This window comes from Ovis aries, chromosome 3, assembly GCF_016772045.2.
Source record: "Ovis aries strain OAR_USU_Benz2616 breed Rambouillet chromosome 3, ARS-UI_Ramb_v3.0, whole genome shotgun sequence".
NCBI lineage: Eukaryota > Metazoa > Chordata > Mammalia > Artiodactyla > Bovidae > Ovis > Ovis aries.
The window spans coordinates 207133650-207149331 of NC_056056.1; the positions used below are offsets into that span (position 1 = coordinate 207133650).

Sequence of the window (15682 nt, forward strand, 5' to 3'; positions counted from 1 at the left end):
AATTGAGAGAGTAGCATTGAAATACATTATCATATGTAATAGAGGTAGCTAATGGGAAGTATTGGAAGAAAAGCTATGACAAACATGGTCCACTGGAGAAGGGAATGGCAAACACTTCAGTATTCTTGCCTTGAGAACCCCATGAACAGTATGAAAAGGCAAAAGATAGGACACTGAAAGATGAACTCCCTGAGTTGGTAGGTGCCCAATATCCTACTGGAGAAGAGTGGAGAGCTAATTCCAGAAAGAATAAAGAGATGGAGCCAAAGCATAAACAACATCCAATTGTGGATGTGACTGGTGATGGAAGTAAGTCCAATGCTGTAAAGAGCAATATTGCACAGGAACCTGGAATGTTAGGTCCATGAATCAATGTAAATTGAAAGTGGTCAACAGGAGATGGCAAGACTGAACACCAACATTTTAGGAATCAGTGAATTAAAATGGACCAGAATAGGTGAATTTAATTCAGATCACCATTATATCTACTACTGTGGGCAAGAATCCCTTAGAAGAACTGGAGTAGCCCTCGTGGTCAAAATAAGAGTCTGATATGCAGTCCTTAGGTGCAATATAAAAAATGACAGAATGATCTCTGTTCGTGTCCAAGGCAAAACATTCAATAACACAGTAATCCTGGTCTATGTCCCAACCACTAATGCCGAAGAAACAGAAGTTGAATGGTTCTATGAAGACCTACAAGACCATCTAGAAGATTAAAAAAAAAAAAAAACATGTCCTTCTCATTCACAGGGGACTGGAATGCAAAAGTAGGAAGTCAAGTGATACCTGGAGTAACAGGCAAGTTTGGCCTTGTAGTACAAAATGAATCATGGCAAAGGCTAACAGAGTTTTACCAAGAGAACACACTGGTCATAGTAAACACCTTCTTCCAACAACACAAGCGACAACCCTACACATGGACATCACCAGATGGTCAATACTGAAATCAGATTGATTGTATTCTTTGCAGCTTAAGATGGAGACGCTCTATACAGTCAGCAAAAACAAGCTTGGGAGCTGACTGTGGCTCAAATCATGAGCTCCTTATTGCCAAATTCAGACTTAAATTGAAGAAAGTAGGGAAAACCACTAGACCATTCAGGTATGACCTCAATCAAATCCCTTACGATTATACAGTGGATGTGACAAATAAATTCAAGGGATTAGATGTGATAGAGTGCCTGAAGAACCATGGACAGAGGTTCGTGATATTGTACAGGAGGCAGTGATCAAGACCATCCCCAAGAAAAAGAAATGCAAAAAGGCAAAATGATTGTCTGAGGAGGTCTTACAATAGCTGAGAAAAGACAGAAGCTAAAGGCAAAGGAGAAAAGGAAAGCTACACCCATCTGATGCAGAGTTCCAAAGAATAGCAAGGAGAGATAAGAAAGCCTTCCTCAGTGATCAATGCACAGAAATAGAGGAAAACAAAGAATGGGAAAGACTAGAGATCTCTTCAAGAAAATTAATGATAACAAGGGAATATTTCATGCAAAGATGGACACAATAAAGGACAGAAATGGTATGGACCTAACAGGAGCAGAAGGTGTTAAGAAGAGGTGGCAAGAATACACAGAAGAATTACACAAAAAACATCTTAATGACCCAGATAACCACGATGGTGTGATCACTCACCTAGAGCCAGACATCCTGGAATATGAAGTCAAGTGGGCCGTACGAAGCATCAATATGAACAAAGCTAGTGGAGGTGATGGAATTCTAGTTGAGCTCTTTCAAATCCGAAAAGATGATGCTGTGAAAGTGCTGCACTCAATATGCCAGCAAATTTGGAAAACTCAGCAGTGGCCACAGGACTGGAAAAGGTCAGTTTTCATTCCAATCCCAAAGAAAGGCAATACCAAAGAATGTTGAGACTACCACACAATTGCACTCATCTCAGTTCAGTTCAGTTCAGTCGCTCAGTCGTGTCCGACTCTTTGCGACCCCATGAATCCCAGCACACCAGGCCTCCCCGTCCATCCCCAACTCCCGGAGTTCACTCAGACTCACGTCTATCGAGTCAGTGATGCCATTCAGCCATCTCATCCTCTGTCGTCCCCTTCTCCTCCTGCCCCCGATCCCTCCCAGCATCAGAGTCTTTTCCAATGAGTCAACTCTTCGCATGAGGTGTCCAAAGTACTGGAGCTTCAGCTTTAGCATCATTCCTTCCAAAGAAATCCCAGGGCTGATCTCCTTCAGAATGAAGTGTTTGGATCTCCTTGCAGTCCAAGGGACTCTCAAGAGTCGTCTCCAACACCACAGTTCAAAAGCATCAGTTCTTCGGTGCTCAGCTTTCTTTGCAGTCCAACTCTCACATCCATACATGACCACAGGAAAAACCATAGCCTTGACTAGATGGACCTTTGTTGGCAAAGTAACGTCTCTGCTTTTGAATATGCTATCTAGGTTGGTCATAACCTTTCTTCCAAGCACTCATCTCACGCACTAGCAAAGTAATGCTCAAAATTCTCCAAGCCAGGCTTCAACAGTATGTGCACCGTGAACTTCCAGATGTTCAAGCTGGATTTGGAAAAGGCAGAGGAACCATAGATCAAATTGCCAACATCTGTTGGATCATCAAACAAACAAGAGAGTTCCAGAAATACATCTATTTCTGCTTTATTGACTATGCCAAAGCCTTTGACTGTGTGGATCACAACAAACTGTGGAAAATTTTTAAAGAGATGGGAATACCAGAGCATCTTACCTGTTTCCCGAGAAGTCTGTGAGCAGGTCAAGAAGCAACAGTTAGAACCTGACATGGGACAATGGACTGGCTCCAAACTGGGAAAGGAGTATGTCAAGGTTGTATATTGTCACCCTGCTTATTTAACTTATATGCAGAGTACATCATGCAAAATACTGGACTGGATGAAGCACAAACTGGAGTCAAGATTGCTGGGGAAAATATCAATAACTTCAGATATGCAGATGACACCACTCTTACGGCAGAAAGCAAAAAGGAACTAAAGCACCTCTTGATGAAAGTTAAAGAGGAAAGTGAAAAAGTTGGCTTAAAGTTCAACATTCAAAAAACTAAGATCACTGTATCTGGTCCCATCACTTTATGGCAAATAGATGGGAAACAATGGAAACAGTGACAGACTTTATTTTCTTGGGCTCTAAAATCACTGCACATGGTGACTGCAGCCATGAAATTAAAAGATGCTTGCTCCTTGGAAGAAAAGCTATGGCCGACCTAGACAGCATATTAAAAAGCAGAGACATTACTTTGCCAACAAAGGTCCATCTAGTCAAAGCTATGGTTTTTCCAGTAGCCATGTATGGATGTGAAAGTTGGGCCATAAAGAAAGCTGAGCATCGAAGAATTGATACTTTTGAACTGTGGTATTGGAGAAGACTCTTGAGAGTCCCTTGGACTGCAAGGAGATCAAACCAGTTAATTTTAAAGGAAATCAGTCCTGAATATTCATTGGAAGAACTAACGCTGAAGCTTCAATACTTTGGCCACCTGATGAGAAAAGCTGACTCATTTGAAAAGACCCTGATGCTGGGAAAGATTGAAGGTGGGAGGAGAAGGGAATGACAGAGGATGAGATGGTTGGATGGCATCACCGACTTGAAGGACATGAGTTTGAGCAAGCTCCGGGAGTTTGTGATGGGCTGGAAAGCCTGGTGTGCTACAGTGCATGGTGTCGCAAAGAGTCAGACACGACTAAGCGACTGAACTGAACTGATTGGGAAGTATAACCCAGGTAGCTCAACCTGGAGCTCTGTGACATCCCTGAGGAGTGGGATGGTATGGGGTGCGGGGGTGAGGTTCAAGAGGAAGGGGATATATACATACTTACAACTGATTCACGTTGTTGTGTGGCAGAAACCAGTACAGTACTGTAAAGGAATTATCCTCCAATTGAAAATAAACTTTAAAAAATAAATGGAAAAAAAAAGGAATGTGCATCTATTCAGTTTCTAAATTAGAAGAGATCTTAGTGTGTGTGTGCTCAGTTGTGTCCAACACTTTGTAACCCCTTGGCCAGGCTCCTCTGTCCATGGGATTTACCAGACAAGAATACTGGAATGTGTTGCCATTTCCTTCTCCAGGGGATATTTCTGACCCAGGCAGGCATCGAACTTGTGTCTCTTGCACCTCCTGCACTGCAGGCAGATTCTTTACCACTGAGCCATTTAGGAAGCCCCAGAAAGGATCTGAAGAACCTCATAATTTCCTGTAGATAGGGACCAGCATGATCAACTGTCTCAGCTATCCTAGGACTCAGGGGTTTCTCAGGACAGGGGACTTTTAGCACTAAACCCAAGACAGTCTTGGGCAACCTGGATGGGTGGTCACTCTAGCAGGGGCTGAGCCTGTTTCATAGTTGAATTTGTTAATGTTTCTAACACAAAGTCTGGCACATAGGAGATAATTAATAAGCTCAATGGATATCTGTTGAAATGAGGGAAAATGGTAACCTAAGTAAAGGCAACTACTTAGGTGATACTAGTCATTTTGGGAGCAGAAATTGTGGGCAATATGGGTTAGGATCAGGTGGAAGACAATCTTGAATGTCAAGCTGAATAGTACGTATTATAGTTTACTGATAATTGGTATCCACAGAATGTTTTCAAACAAATTGAGTGACATGAAAAAATCTGTTTTTCCTTATTAAATCTGAATCACTGAATGGGACAGTTGTAGAGTCTACAAGTTGAAGTTCAGGTAGAAGTTTATTAGGAGTCCAGATAAAAAGTGAAATAATAGACCTTCAGAACCATTAAGGGATCTAAGAGCTTCACTAACCTAATATGTCTTATTTTTAAATTGGCATTTTCTTATTATAGTAGTTCCCTCTTATTCATAGGGGATACTTTCCAAGACCCTCAGTGAATGCCTTAAACCACAGATTGTACCAAATCCTATATTTCCTATACATATATACACATGACAGTTTAATTTATAAATTACACATATGATACATATATGTAATTACATATAAATTACACATATGATATATATACACCTATGATAAAGTTTAACTTATAAATTAGACACAGTAAGAGATTAACTATAGTAACTATTAATAAAATAGAACAGTGTGACAATATACCATAATGAAAGTTATGTGAATGTACTACTGTGACAATATAGCTGATAAAACAGCAGCTGCTAAGAGACTAACGGGTGGGCAGAGAATTCAGCATGGATTCCTATATACACTGAACAATGGGATGTTTTCTGTCCAGGTGGGGTGGCTTGAGATTTCATGATGCTACTTAGAATGGTGTGCAATTTAAAACTTGTGGACTGATTACTTCTGGAATTTTCCATTTAATATACTTTCAGGCAGAGATTGACCATGGGTAAGTGAAATCTCAGCAAGTGAAACTATAAATAAGAGGTGCTACTGTATATGTTCTTTTTAGAAACTGTTTCTTCCATACCTTTCCTTCCCCTCCTTTCTTAAATGTTAGTATTTATATACAATACTAATGTTAGTTAGCAAGAAATGAAGGCCCAGAAGTAAGGTTCATTCAGCTCGTTTTAAGCAGGACTGGATAAGAAGCTGCTTTTTTTTTTTTTTCTTCCTGGCAAGGGGCAGTGACCTGACACCTGTTGTTGTTATTTAGTCACTAAATTGTGTCTGAATCTTTGTGACTCCATGAACCACAGCACGGCAGTCTTCCCTGTCCTTCACTATTTTTGAGAGTTTGCTCAAACTCACGTCCATTGAGTTAGCGATGCCATCCAACCATCTCATCCTCTGTTGCCTGCTTCTCCACCTGTCTTCAGTCTTTCCCAGCATCAGGGTCTTTTCCAGTGGGTCGGCTCTTTGCATCAGCTGGCCCAAGTATTGGAGCTTCAGTTTCAGTATCAGTTCTTCCAGTGAATATTCAGGGTTGAGTTTTTAGGATTGACTAGTTTGACCTCTTTGCTGTTCAAGGGACTCTCTAGTCTTCTCCAGCACCACAGTTCACAAGCATCAGCTCTTCAGTGCTCAGCTTTCTTTATAGTCCAACTCTCACATCCATACATGACTACTGGAAAAAACCATAGCTTTGACTAGACGGACCCTTGTTGGCAAAGCGATGTCTCTGCCTGTCAGTATCTAGGTCTGTCATAGCTTTTCTTCCAAGGAGCAAGTGTCTTTTAATTTCATAGATACAGTCTGTGTCGCCTGCATCAGCAGACAGATTCTTTACCACCGAGCCATCTTGTAAGCCTGACCTTACACTACTTCAGTGCTTTCATAGACTGCCACACTCGGACAAGGTGTTCACTGAGAAAGACAACCTACTGTTTTTCTTGAAGTTACATTTATCTAGTTCTTAAATTCTGTGAATGTAACCTTCCCACTTTTTTGGTGTAAAAAAGTATTACTTCTCTTATAAAATGATGGTCATAGTAGATCGCAGTTGGTAACGTCTTTCTTCAACAAGTCCTCTGCATCCCCTTATTGGTTTGTAAAATGAAAAAATCTTAAACTTCTGCTTCACTCATGCTGTTTCTGGCTCAGATTTTACATGTAGATACACATACATTTGTGATGGATATGACTGACCCATATTCTGTCTCCTTTGCATACAACTTCCTGTACTGCAGAGGCTAGAAAACCCACAACTATACATCCCAGATTTTTTTGCCACTAGGATTCTGTTTCTAAATTATGATCTATCTGTAGTCAGCACATCCAAGAGACTTGAAAAGTAGAAGTGAGGTAGGAGCCACCTCCTGGCTGCTTTGGCGCTTGCTGCTGGCCAGCATGATTGTGAGGTGCTAGGCTTTTGGCAGTAGTGTTCCGCATCCATGCAGTAGCTCTTGGCCACTGAAGGCTTTGAGGCAGTGTTAGCAACACGGCCTTCTGGATCACAGCCAGAGCATTGTGTTCTTGAATTCAACAGTTTCAGCAATAAAGCTTTGCTTTTTAAAAATATTTATTTATACAAAGAGTCAGACAGGACTGAGTGACTAACACTTTCACTTTCACTTAGTTATTTGCCTGTGCTAGGTCTTTGATGTCACATGTGGGATCTAGTTTTCTGACCAGAGATTGGACCTGGGCCCCCTGAAATGTGAGTACAGAGTCTTAGCCACTGGACCACCAGGAAAGTCCCAGCAATAAGTTGTGGTTCCTCACCTTTCTTTTTCTTTTCTTTTCTTTTTTAAAAGGCTGTGCTGGGTCTTTGTTGCTGCATGACTTTTCTCTAGTTGCGATGAGTGGGGGCTACTCTCTAGTTGCGGCTTCTCTTGTTCTGAAGCACGGGCTCCAGAGTGAGTGGGCTTCAGTAATTGCTGCAGGTGGGCTCAGTAGTTGCAGCTCCCGGGTTCTAGAGTACAGCCTCAGTAGTTGTGGTCCACAGGCTTAGTTGCTCTGGGGCATGCAGGATCCTCCTGGATCAGGGATCGAACCCACGTCTCCTGCATTGGCAGGCAGATTGTTTACCACTGAGCCACTCAGGAAGCCTGATTGCTCAGCTTTCTGAAGCTCCCCTTCCTTGAGTGTGTTTAGTAATCCCATTCTAGGAGCCATTTCTGGGAAACAGCAGAGACTCTGCTCCTTCAGTTCTTCAAATGATTTTGTAAGCATGCATGTCCCTGTATTAAGGTATTTTCTGCTTAAAATAAAAGTGGTTTCTGTTTACTGCAAATAACCCTGACAGATACAACACTTGACTGAGCAGTAAGTCCACTGTTTCTTCTGTACTTCCCCTACTTGCCCCTCCTCATTCTCTGCCTTCCCTTTCCCTCTTCTTTCTATAATCCCAAATGCAGTATAACCTAGTGTCTTCATTCTTGGTCTTTTGAGGCCCTGTAGCTGTTTCTTGAGCCTCCAGATAAAAAGAAACCCACGATGGGCTTCCCTGGTGGCTCTGTGGTAAAGAATCCACCTGCCAATGCTGGAGACATGGGTTCAGTCCCTGAGTCAGGAAGACCTCATATGCGGGGGAGCAACTAAGCCAGTGTGCCCCAACGACTGAGCCCACGTGTTGCAACTACTGAAGCCCAGGTGTCCTAGAGCCCAGGCTTGGAAACAAAAGAAGCCATCAAATCGAGAAGCCTCCGCACCACAATTAGAGAGTAGACCCTGCTCACTGCAACTTGAGAAAAGCCCTCGTAGAAATGAAGAGCCAGCACAGTCAAACATAAATAAATGAATAAATTTTTTAAAAAAGAAAGTAACTCATGATCACAGTATTTCACAAGGTGGGTGGAGGTGGGAGCAGCTAGTCTCCTAGAGGTTGAGGTTTTCCCTGACACCCGAGAGGCTATCTGACCCAGTGTCTCAGGTTCTCAATCAAGATGCCAATGGTTTATCTTTACTCGCTGGAGGGCTTGGGTCTGTGATGAGGAACAATAGCAGTTTATTCCTTGGATTCGAGGTCCCCTGAGACACAATTTCTAGTTTGACTCATTGGGTATCATCATTGGGAAAGTGACAGTGCTTTACGTGTATGAATTATTAACCTAAAACTAATATGTTTCCATATTCTTTTAATATTTCTAGGAACAAAACGCTTTTCTCTCATAAACACAATTTTTTTTGAAGGTTTAAGGTGTTTTCATTGATTGGAATTGTTTACAGAGTAATCATTCCATCATACCTATAATATACAGTCATGATCAAATATCTGATACTAAAGTAACTTACTGATAAATTCTAATATTGAACACAGAGTAGTTCCATTTCTATTAACAATAAAAAAAAACAAAGTCACTGAGTTTATCTCGGAAAATTTAAACTCTGGCCATTATTTTACAAGTTGGGAATCTGAGTAATCCAACTTTGAGATGACTTTCTCACTGTAGAAGTTTGCTCTGTTGGTGGACGTTTGTTTCGGGATTTCCTCTTGTCTCAAGCCATTCTTGCAAATGACGCACTTTGGGGACGGGACCTTTCAATCGCCCTTGCCCTGTGCCTTGGTCAGTGTTCTGGACCTGGCCTCTCAATCCCAGCTTTTTACCCTCCGCCTGCCTATATTTGCAGAAGAACACTCCTTGCGCCTTCCCCAGTGTTTCCTAATCCACTGATACCAGCGTGTCCTCTTCTGCCATGCTGATGCTCAGCCCTCCTCATCGTCCTCCTCTCATGCAGCCAGGACTGCCTCTGCAACCACTGTGCCAACGGTTCTCCCAGGTGCGCAATCTCTGTGCCCAGAAAGCTTAGACAAACAATTCTCCAAAAACTTTTTAAAAGCCCCTTCCTTCCTTGTCCCACCCCTACTGCCACCTTGCTATAAGCAACATATAACAATACTTTATTATGCTAGAATTGTGTATAGCCTATAATTTTCCCATGGTACTCTTACTATTGCAAATACAGCTGCCTCTTGTTCCTTCTCCTATTTTTAAACTATGGCCATAGTGATACTGAAAGGCCAATATGATAGACTCCCTTGTAAACTATCTGGCCTAGGATATCCTGGAGAATCATAAAAAGATGGGATCACCTTGGACAAACAGAATGTACCTGTTACTGAATCTTGACCCAGAGCCCTTGCAGGCTCTGCAGTGGGGATAGCTGTACTAATGGGAAGTCCTCACACTGGTCCCTCAATTTCCAAAGCACAATATTTAAAGCATTGCTGAAATTTAGCTCTAAGAAAATGTCTGGACTAGGGAAAAAAATAAAAATGGTCTATTAATGCTGGGAAGCAAAGGAATTGCATAATTTACAGTATAGATGACATCTCTCAATTCAAATAGTTCTTCCTACCCTGGAATTGCTGACTGTAGGTTAAACATCTTATTTTTCATTCACTGGATGTAGAGATATCTTTTCACTAACACCATATATCTTTTCAATATTTTTAGGAAGTTACCTTAAGGGGAAATCTGCTTCCGAATTTTAAACACCTCAGGGTGTTAAGGAGAAAATGGCAGCATTTTCACTGGTAGCTTTTCACAGGTAGGTAGCTTCTCCCAGGTAGATTCAGGGAGTAGACTTATCTTTCAATTTATGGCTGGAACAATCCAGGTGGTAAGTGTGAAACATTTTTCCAGGATCATAAAACTCATCACTGCAGCTCAGTCACTCAGTCGTGTTTGACTCTTTGCAGTCCCATGGACTGCACCACACCAGGCTTCCCTGTCCATCACCAACTCCCAGAGCTTGCTCAAACTCATGTCCATCGAGTCTGTGATGCCATCCAGTCATCTCTGTGGTCCCCTTCTCCTCCTACCTTCAATTTTTCCCAGCATCAGGGTCTTTTTCAATGAGTCAGTTCTTTGCATCAGGTGGTCAAAGTATTGGAGTTTCAGCTTCAGCCCTTCCAATGAATATTCTGGACTGACTGGCATAGATACCTTTAAAAACATATTTCAATGTCTGCAATATTTAGAATGTGTGCCACATACTTTGTAAACGTCTTATTTTGTTTGGGTTCACAACTTGCTATGTATGAGATACTGCTAGGCACCGGATATGCAACGATGCATAAAATACATTCCATATCCTAGGAGAAGGGGACGACAGAGGATGAGATGGTTGGGTGGCATCACCAACTCGATGGACGGGAGTTTGAGCAGGCTCCGGGGGTTGGTGATAGCCAGGGAAGCCTGGCGTGCTGCAGTCCATGGGGACGCAACGAGTCGGACACAACTGAGCGACTGTACTGATCCAAGTAGGTTTCTGTAATTTGATCAATGTCCTTTCTTCAGACAAACTTTTATAGTTTCCTTCACCTCTACCCAGCCTCTCCCATTATTTTGTGAATGGTTTCTTTAGGAACCCACCTGCTTGGATCCTGTCATCCAGTCAGTCCTTAGCTTTCTAGACAAGAACCTCGGTTTCCCCATCCTTCCCCAAAGGCATGGTTAAACTCCACGTGTTTCCTTTCCTCCGTCTCATTCATTCTTTTGGGTAATATAAGTAAATGGGAAGTCTGGGACCAGAGGCTCATACGAATTTAACTATTACGTGTATTCCAGAAAACCACGGTACCCGCCGACTTCGCTGAGTAAACAGGAAACTATCGATCCCACGCAGGAAATGACCTTATTTGAGGGCAAGGAAGGTTTCGCAAATTTCCCTTTCCCTTCAGCTCCCTACTAAACTCATTTCCGGGTTTCAATCCATTTGGTCCTTCACCACAACAGCCGACTCCATCTAGCTCTTCCCAGTCCCAGCCTAGACAGCGTCCCGAGAGTGTGGCCAATTGGCCCTTCCCTTTAGTGGACATTTTCATGCCTTGTTTTACATCACTACGAATCTCAACCAATCAGTAGTTGGGATGGGAGGTACCAAAATAAACTTCACTTCCTTCCCAAACAGCCGCCCCGCGCTTGCGTCATCCTGATAGATTACTTGTGCAGCCAACCAGCAAGCAGCCTTGGGCCCGGCCTACCTTAAACCCAATCAATTAAAATGAAGACGGGGAATTGGGCGGAGAATGGAAAACTTGCCCCCACTTTTGGAAATGGTTTGAAGGAGACGCGTACGGACCTCCTAAACTTAGAATTTGTGACCCGTTTTGCCTACTGTATGTCTCAGACGCCCCAGGTCTGTCTCCCCTCGGCCGCACCCCAAGATGAGCCCTCCACCCCTCGTGTCAGTAGAACACGTTCCCATCCCGAGTCTTCAGGAAAAGGACCAAACCCCAAAGGGCCGAGCTGTCCTTGCTCCTCCCCGCGCCGCAGAGCAGGAGGAAGGAGAGACCCCGCAGACTCCCGCGCCAATCTTTCCATTCAGTGCGTCTCTCCTCCCTTCCCCACGTTCCCGGGTCGGAGCTGACACGGGAGTGGGAGGAGCCGACGGCAAGCAGGGTTGGCGGAGATGCTAACGCTTCTTAAGGTGGCGCCGAGCTGTGAGGTGCTTGGGCCTCCAAGCGGCTGGGATGTGACGTCCTCCTGCCTCCCAACTTCGCTTCCCATGCAGTTTCTCATCTCTGGTCCCCTCACCTTAAGCCTGATTTTATTTTCAGAAAGAATAAACAGGTTAGGTAGAGAATATAAACGAATGAAACTTACAACAATAAAGTTATGTAAAAGAAATCCAAACCATGGAGAGAACTTTTACGAGTAATCTTATCTTCTGTATTCTATTCTTTTCTCCCTGAGAGTTCCTTTTAAAGTAGCGGCTAGATGTGCAAATGTGGGCTCCAATTTTGTCTGATAAATATTTCTAAGTGAATCATTTGTGTGTTTGCTTTTTGTCTCCCCACTAGATCTGACGGCAATCTCTAAAGGAAGCAAGAGCCGGTTCCTTAGTGACTGTGGGTTACCGCCTACTACTCTTACGGAGGGTCCCCTGGAAGCTGAAAGAGCGGAGGTGGTATATTGGGCGTCCTGCCAGTCTTGCCTCTAATTCAGTCTTATCATTTGTAAAGTGGGAATAATAATAGCTACCATATACGTTCAGTGTGAGTAATAAAAGACTTCATGTAAATAAAAACACATTGTGATCTGAAAGGTTTAAACAAACATCAGATAAAATTACAAATATAAAGCATACAGTAAATATTTACAAGGACTTCCCTAGTGGCTCAATCGGTAAAAGAATCCCCCTGCAATGCGGGAGGCCTGGGTTGGGAAGATCCCCTGGAGGAGGTCATGGCAACCTATTCTAGTATTCTTGCCCAGAGAATCCCATTGACAGAGGAGCCTGGCGGGGTGCAGTCCATGGGATCCCAAAGAGCTGGACACGACTGAGCTACTAAGCACAAGCAAATTTTGACAGTCGTTCGATAGCTTTTTAAACAGTATTAAAAAACTCTTGATCTTGTAAAATTTCAAACACATGCAGAAGTAGAATAGTATTAAAAACAGATGCATGAAAAAAAGCCCATGTTGTCATAAGCAACATAGGGCTAGTTTCTTATTTATACCTCTTTGGTTTATCACTTGATTATTTTGAAGCAAATTTCAGGCATTCCATGACTAAATTCTTTAGTATGAATCTTAAAAAGAGAAAGATCTTTAAAAATAATAATAGCATAATTCTTTAACATATCTAAAATATAATAATTATTTTATATCACCAAAGTCAGGATTGAAATTTTGATTGAGAAATTGGTGTCTTTCCCAGTTCCTTTGTTCAAATCAGGATCCCCTGAAATGTCCATATATTGTATTTGACAGGTGTGTCGTGTCTCTTGATCTGTATACATTGCATTTGGTTGCTGTGTCTTTTAAGCCTCTTTCAACTTCTAGGTTCCTCTTCCTCCATGCTGGTATCTAAGTGCCTCCTGTGAATCACAGTCCCTCCCCAGCACTATGAAGTAGGTGATATTATGATCCCCATTTTACTGATGAGGAAACTGACTACCAGAGCAGTTAAATGACTTAAGTTCTCAGTTATTGAGTGTCAAAGCTGGGATTTGAATACATGAATTTTAGCCACTATACCATGTTTCATGTAATATACAAGTGTTTCATAAATGCTTCCAAAATATGTATTGTGGTATATTGGTCACCAATATTAGAAGAAGCATTTTGCTCAAGGTAGAATAGCACACATGAATAATTAGATACTAGGTTCTATTATTGAGAAGGGTGGATCCTTTACATTTTGATTCTGTTCCATATCACCTTCCTTAATAGAAAGTAAATGGAGAATGAATGCAAGTGCTTCTTCCTGTCTCCGGGGGAAAAACAAAACAAAACTAGCTTTTCAGGTTCTTTTTTTATTAAAAAAAAAAAACACACATAAAACCCATACAAACAGTAATTATAGTGGAAAATGAGAAATTATAATAATCTTTAAGCTTACATTTTGGGTGTATATCCATCTATGTGTGTGTGTATGTGTACATACACAAATATATACATACATATATATTACAAAAATCACCTACATAGTCATACAAACTTTTTTTAACATGATATTCTCACTGGAAAATATTTAGATGTATGAAAAAAATTAGTTCTTTAAAATAATAACATGACTATTGCAAAATAGCTAAAGATATAAGAATTAAAACAATTACTCACTAATTCTACATTCCAGAGTTAAATATATTTACTCATTTAAAAGCTAAGTGTAGTATTCTATTATATAGCAGTACCATAAGATATTTAACAGTTGCCTTATTATAGATGTGTAGCTAATTTCCTACAGCTGTATATAATGCTGCAGCAAATATCTTGTATACATCAAATAATTTCTTGACCTTTTTACTTTTCTCAGTTTCTAGGAAGAGAGATTCTAAGCCTTCCCTAACTCTCACTTTTAGTACTTTGACCGCTCTGCCCCTGATCCTCAAATTTCATATACCTAAAAAAAAGTCAAAAAGGATTGAAAAAAGAAACATAACAAAACCTGTAACACAAGTAAGAAACATCTGATGCCAAATTATCTGTGTGTGGGAGAATGAATCAATGTTTCAAAGAGGAGAGAAAAATACAATTTTAATTCTGGATGTTGGAAGAGAGGAAAGGAAGAGAAGGCTCAGCTGGAATTGACTGCCTTTAATTACAATGAAAGGAATGACTTTTAATTCTGACAGCTCAGTAAAATGGGATAGAAGAATCATTTGGATTTTGAATTTGTTAATTTAAGTCCTGATTTTGCATTTTACTAATAATTTGAACTCAGACACAATCTATGGCTCTACTTCAGCTTTCTCATCTGTAAAATAGGCTTAATAATAGTGCCTTATGGGATTGGGAAGAATTAAATGTGATAATACATGCATAGCTCAATCAATGCCTGGCACATTGTAAATATAATATAAAATACAGTATTATATACTTAACCAGAAGAGGAAAAAAAACTTTAATATCTAAATACGAAATGTAGTGATCAAGCTGTAATCCTGAGTATTCTGCCTTTTTATTTTTTGAGCAATTAAAATATTTCACGGATAATATTGTTTTCTCCTTATTTAACAGAAAGTAGAGTAGTTTGAGAAAAGTTCAAGAGGCCAGATGATGAAACACATCAGAAGAGTTTGCAGAAGAATAACATGAGTTCAAGAGGAAAAATGGAGGTAGTCATCTGGTGGTGTTTTCTGTCTTTGGGTGGGGATTATTCTGTTAAGGGCAGAGGATATGAACATTCTATACTGTGACCCGGATAAGATATGTTATAGAATTGCCAAGTGAACTGAACAATATTCTTTACACATTTATGTACAGTGGTTTAAAAAGCATTTCCACGTAAATGAGATCATTAGATTCTTGCAGGAGCCTTATTGGGTGGGTAAGGCGAGTATAAGGACCTCCTCTTCGCCGCCCAGGATGCCATAGAACTTGGCCTTGCACAAGTTTAGATTCTCCTAGATTTTCCGATGTTTGGTGCAGAGTTTCCTCGGTTGTACGGTCATTGATCGCCTTCTACATTCAGTCGTTCAACAAGCATTTACTGAACTCTGGGATGGTATCAGTGTAATATACTAACTTCGGCCCAATCCCATACCCCTTTAAAAGCTATTCAGGGAAAAAAGGAAACCTATCAAAGGCATTCCTGGGAAAACCTATGTTCATCTATGTATGGAAAACAATGAACTAAAAAAAAAAAGAAAAATCAGTATGGCAGAATTAGCGTGGAACTGAAATTGACAGTTCCTGCGGCGCAAACGAGGGACTCTCCCGACAGACAGCAGTGGGTGTCGTCTCGGGCGGATGGCGAGCTGCACAGGATCCAGTGGCGGCCGGAGGGGCGCGCGTCCCCAGGGCCGCGGGCGGCGCGCGTCGGTTCTCCCCGGGAGCTCGGGGGGCGGCGGTGCGGCTCACCGGGCGCAGCGCACCCAAGGCTCTGCGCCGCCCGCTCCTCCTTAACCC

General features: G+C 41.6%; 1 pseudogene; it reads right to left on the bottom strand.

Moving 5' to 3' along the window:
• Nucleotides 1-8119: 8119 nt before the first annotated feature.
• On the bottom strand, nt 8120-11104 carry LOC105612574 (acylphosphatase-1-like; annotated as a pseudogene).
• Nucleotides 11105-15682: the final 4578 nt, after the last annotated feature.